Source organism: Mirounga angustirostris, unplaced genomic scaffold (genome assembly GCF_029215605.1).
Source record: "Mirounga angustirostris isolate CCGP_5_RB_7025 unplaced genomic scaffold, mMirAng1.0.hap1 SCAF_7, whole genome shotgun sequence".
Lineage (NCBI taxonomy): Eukaryota > Metazoa > Chordata > Mammalia > Carnivora > Phocidae > Mirounga > Mirounga angustirostris.
In genome coordinates this window covers 40486972-40492971 of record NW_026991715.1, presented here as the reverse complement: position 1 = coordinate 40492971, position 6000 = coordinate 40486972, and positions in this window count along the sequence as shown.

The following is a 6000-nucleotide window of genomic DNA, read 5'->3' as shown; positions in this document are numbered from 1 at the left end:
TGTTTACTAGGTGGATTCTTCTCAATTATTTCTACATTTATTTATTTATTTTAGTTTTATTATGTTATGTTAGTCACCATACATTACATCATTAGCTTTTGATGTAGTGTTCCATGATTCATTGTTTGTGTATAACACCCAGTGCTCCATTCAGTACATGCCTTCCTTAATACCCATCACTGGGCTAACACATCCCCTCACCCCCCTCCCCTCTAAAACTCTCAGTTTGTTTCTCAGAGTTCATAGTCTCCCATGGTCATCTCCCCCTCCGATTCCCCCATTCATTTTTCCCTTCCTACTATCTTTTTTTTTTTTTTTCACATATAATGTATTATTTGTTTCAGAGGTACAGGTCTGTGATTCATCAGTCTTACACAACTCACAGTGCTAGCCATAGCACATACGCTCCCCAATGTCCATCACCCAGCCACCCCATCCCTCCCACCCCCCTCCCCTCCAGCAACCCTCAGTTTGTTTCCTGAGATTGAGGATTCCTCATATCATTGAGATCATATGATACTTGTCTTTCTCTGACTGACTTATTTCGCTTACTACCCTCTAGTTCCATCCACGTCATTGCAAATGGCAAGATTTTGGGTTTTTTTGATGGCTGCATAATATTCCATTATATATATACCACATCTTCTTTATCCATTCATCTGTTGTTGGACATCTTGGCTCTTTCCAAAGTTTGGCTGTGGACATTGCTGCTATAAACATTGGGGTATATGTGCCCCTTCAGATCACTACATTTGTATCTTTGGGGTAAATATCCAGTAGTGAAATTGCTGGGTTGTAGGGTAGCTCTATTTTCATTTTTTTGAGGAAACTCCATACTGTTTTCCAGAGTGGCTGCACCAGCTTGCATTCCCACCAACAGTGTAGGAGGGTTCCCCTTTCTCCACATCCCTGCCAACATCTGTCGTTCCCTGACCTGTTACTTTTAGCCATTCTGGCTGGTGTGAGGTGATATCTCGTTGAGGTTTTGATTTGGATTTCCCTGATGCTGAGTGATGTTGAGCATTTTTTCATGTGTCTGTTGGCCATTTGGATGTCTTCTTTGGACAAATGTCTGTTCATGTCTTCCGCCTATTTCTTGATTAGATTATTTGTTCTTTGGGTGTTGGGTTTGATAAGTTCTTTATAGATTTTGGATACTAGCCCTTTATCTGATATGTCATTTGCAAATATCTTCTCCCATTCTGTCGGTTGTCTTTTGGTTTTGTCGACAGTTTCCTTTGCTGTGCAAAAGCTTTTTATCTTGATGATGTCCCAATAGTTCATTTTTGCCGTTGCTTCCCTTGCCTTTGGCGATGTTTTAGGAAGAAGTTGCTGTGGCTGAGGTCGAAGAGGTTGCTGCCTGTGTTCTCTAGGATTTTGATGGATTCCTGTCTCACATTGAGGTCTTTCAACCATTTGGAGTCTATTTTTGTGTGTGGTGTAAGGAAATGGTCCAGTTTCATTCTTCTGCATGTGGCTGTTCAATTTTCCCAACACCATTTGTTGAAGAGACTGTCTTTTTTCCATTGGACATTCTTTCCTGCCTTGTCGAAGATTAGTTGACCATAGAGTTGAGGGTCCATTTCTGGGCTCTCTGTTCTGTTCCATTGATCTATGTGTCTGTTTTTGTGCCAGTATCATACTGTCTTGATGATGACAGCTTTGTAATAGAGCTTGAAGTCCGAAATTGTGATGCCACCAGCTTTGCTTTTTTTTTTTCAACATTCCTCTGGCTATTCAGGGTCTTTTCTGGTTCCATACAAATTTTAGGAGTATTTATTCCATTTTTTTGAAAAAAGTTGATGGTATTTTGATAGGGATTGCATTAAATGTGTAGATTGCTCCAGGTAGTATTGACATTTTCACAATATTTGCTCTTCCAATCCATGAGCATGGAACATTTTTCCATTTCTTTGTGTCTTCCTCAATTTCTTTCATGAGTATTCTATAGTTTTCTGAGTACAGATCCTTTGCCTCTTTGGTTAGATTTATTCCTAGGTATCTTATGGTTTTGGGTGCAATTGTAAATGGGACTGACTCCTTAATTTCTCTTTCTTCTGTCTTGTTGTTGGTGTATAGAAATGCAACTGATTTCTGTGCATTGATTTTATATCCTGCCACTTTACTGAATTCCTGTATGAGTTCTAGCAATTTTGGGGTGGAGTCTTTTGGGTTTTCCACATAAAGTATCATATCATCTGCAAAGAGTGAGAGTTTGACTTCTTCTTTGCCAATTCAGATGCCTTTTATTTCTTTTTGTTGTCTAATTGCTGTGGCTAGGACTTCTAGCACTATGTTGAATAGCAGTGGTGATAGTGGACATCCCAACCATGTTCCTGACCTTATGGGAAAAGCTCTCAGTTTTTCCCCATTGAGAATGATATTCACTGTGGGTATTTCATAGATGGCTTTTATGATATTGAGGTATATACCCTCTATCCTTACACTCTGAAGAGTTTTGATCAAGAAAGGATGCTATACTTTGTCAAATGCTTTTTCTGCATCTATTGAGAGGATCATATGGTTCTTGTTCTTTCTTTTATTAGTGAATTGTATCACATTAATTTGTAGATGTTGAACCAACCTTGCAGCCCAGGAATAAATCCCACTTGGTCATGGTGAATAACCCTTTGAATGTACTGTTGGATCCTATTGGCTAGAATTTGTTGAGAATTTTTGCATCCATGTTCATCAGGGATATTGGTCTGTAATTCTCCTTTTTGATGGGGTCTTTGTCTGGTTTTGGGATCTAGGTAATGCTGGCCTCATAAAATGAGTTCGGAAGTTTTCCTTCTGTTTCTATTTTTTGGAACAGTTTCAGAAGAATAGGTATTAATTCTTCTTTAATGTTTGGTATAATTCCCTTGGGAAGACATCTGGCCCTGGGCTTTTGTTTGTTGGGAGATTTTTGATGACTGCTTTAATTTCCTTAGTGGTTATGGGTCTGTTTAGGTTTTCTATTTCTTCCTGGTTCAGTTTTTGGTAGTTGATGCATCTCTAGGAATGCATCCATTTCTTCCAGATTATCGAATTTGCTGGCATATAGTTGCTCATAATATGTTCTTATAATTGTTTGTATTTCTTTGGTGTTGGTTGTGATCTCTCCTCTTCTGTTCATGATTATATTTGGGTCGTTTCTCTTTTCTTTTTGATAAGTCTGGCCAGGGGTTTATCAATCTTATTAGTTCTTTCAAAGAACCAGCTCCTAGTTTGTTGATCTGTTCTACTGTTCTTTTGGTTTCTATTTCATTGATTTCTGCTCTGATCTTTATTATTTCTCTTCTCCTGCTGGGTTTAGGCTTTATTTGCTGTTCTCTCTCCAGCTCCTTTAGGTGTAGGGTTAGGTTAGGGTTAGGTTAGGGTTAGGTTAGGTTGTGTATTTGAGACCTTTCTTGTTTCTTGAGAAAGGCTTGTATTGCTGTATACTTTCCTCTTAGGACCACCTTTGCTGCATCCCAAAGATTCTGAACACTTGTGTTTTCATTTTCATTGGTTTCCATGAATTTTTTAAATTCTTCTTTAATTTCCTGGTTGACCCATTTAGCCTCCATCATGGAGGCTAAAGAGCATCCATGTATTTGAGTTCTTTCCAACTTTCCTCTTGTGATTGAGTTCTAGTTTCAAAGCATTGTGGTCCAAAAATATGCAGGGAATGATCCCAATCTTTTGGTACCATTTGAGACCTGATTTGTGACCTATTGTGATCTATTCCGGAGAATGTTCCATGGGCACTAGAGAAGAATGTGTATTCTGTTGCTTTGGGATGGAATGTTCTGAATATATCTGTGATGTCTATTTGGTCCTGTGTGTCATTTAAAGCCTTTATTTCCCGGCGCCTGGGTGGCTCAGTCATTAAGCGTCTGCCTTCGGCTCAGGTCATGGTCCCAGGGTCCTGGGATCGAGCCCTGCATTGGGCTCCCTGCTTGGTGGGAAACCTGCTTCTCCCTCTCCCACTCCCCCTGCTTGTGTTCCCTATCTCGCTGTGTCTCTATCTGTCAAATAAGTAAATAAAATCTTTAAAAAATAAATAAATAAAATAAAGCCTTTATTTCTTTACTGATCTTTTGCTAAGATCTATACTTATTTAAATCTTAATCTTTTAATAAAGTTTTATGATTTTTCTTTAGAAATATTACATATCTTTAGTTAAATCTTTCTAAAATAGTATATTGTACTATTAAAAAATTATATTTGCCAACTTTTTATTCCTAATTAAGTAATAGGGATAAAATAATAATAAATAATAGAGATGCAGTTGAACCCTTTTATTAATTAACAAAACATGTTTGTATATTATCTTTTCTTTTTTAATCTAGATAGTCATATCATATCTAAATAATGAGTGCTTTGTTTCTTCCCTTTAACTCTAAACAATAACAAAGTATGTTTAGAGGGATGTCCTTAAGCAGATTAAGAAACCTTTCCTCTATTCCTTCTGTGCTAATTGCTTTATCATGAATGGGTATTGAATCAAATTGCATTTAATGCCTGTTTTTGCCTCATGTATTGAGATGAATTATTCTGTTCCCTTTTAATCTCTTAATACTATAAAATGATTAAAGTTCTAATATTAAACTATTGCTACATCACTGGAAAAAACACAACTTGGTCACAACTAGGCAATTTTTGAAAAGTTCTATTTATTTAAGTAATTTCCATAATCACTGTGGGGCTTAAACTCATGACCCCAAGATCAAGAGTCACATGCTCTTTTGACTGAGCCAGCCAGGTGCCCCTACACAATGTTTTTTTTGTAGTGCCAGAGTTATGTAGTGCTAATATTTTCTTAGGGCATTTACATTTATATTCATAAGCTCATCTAGCTGTTACTTTTCCTTTCTCACTGTCTTCATCTCAAGGTTATTCTAGCTTCATGAAATGAATTGGGAATTTTTTTTTCTTCTCTGGAATTCTGGTATTTTCTGTTTGTGTAGGAATAAATTATTAATTACTGGTTTACTTTCCTTAATAGGTAAGGGTCTCCTTGTAATTTCTGATTCTTCTAGAGTTAGTTTTGGTGAACTATTTTTATTCTAAAAAGATGCACTTTTAAAATTTATTTAAAATTTATTTGTTATAATTTTTTTATAATTAAATTATAAAATTTAAAAAATTAAAATTTTTTTAATTTTATAATTAAAGTCTATGCTTTAATTCTAGTCATAGCTTATGTGGGCTCATAGTAACCTTATACTCTGAGTTCTTGTATTTTGATTGCCATCTGCCTTTATGTTTGAAGGTCAGTTTGGCTAGATACAAAATCTGTGGCTTACATTTACTTTCCTTGAGTATGTTAGATACGTTACTCCATTTTCCTCTGAGATAAAACACTGATGTTGAAACTTCCAATGGTGATATGATTTTCCTTTCTTTATAGTGACTTTGTCTTGCCTTTATGCTCAAGAAACTTTTTTTCTTTGAAGTCAATAATTCTATCAAGAATATATCTCATTCAGCAAACACAGAAAAAGCATTTGCCAAAATTTAATAACTTTTCATGATTAAAAAAAAGCTCAACAAATAAGAAATAAAATAGAACTTCCTCACTCTGATAAAAGACCTCTACAAAAAACCCATAGCTAAGATCATACTTAATGGGAGAAAACTTAATTCTTTCCCCTTAAGATAAAGAATAAGAAAAAAATAACTGTTCCCATAATTTCTATTCAACATTGTATTGGAGATTCTTGCCAGAGCAATTAGACAAGAAAAAGAAATAAAGACATCTAGGTTGGAAAGGAAGAAGTAAAACTATCTCTATTGCAGATGACATGATCTCATGTATTGAAAACTCTAAGGAATCTACTAAAAAGTTATTATAACAAGCTCAGCAAGGTTGCACGTTGCAAAATCAATATGTAAAGATTGACTGTGGGGGCACTTGGATCACTCAGTTAGTAGGCAACTGTTGATCTCAGGGCTGTAAGTTCAAGTCCCATGTTGGGTGTAGAGATTAGTTAAAAATAAAATCTTTAAAAAAAATGATTGATTGTATTTCTA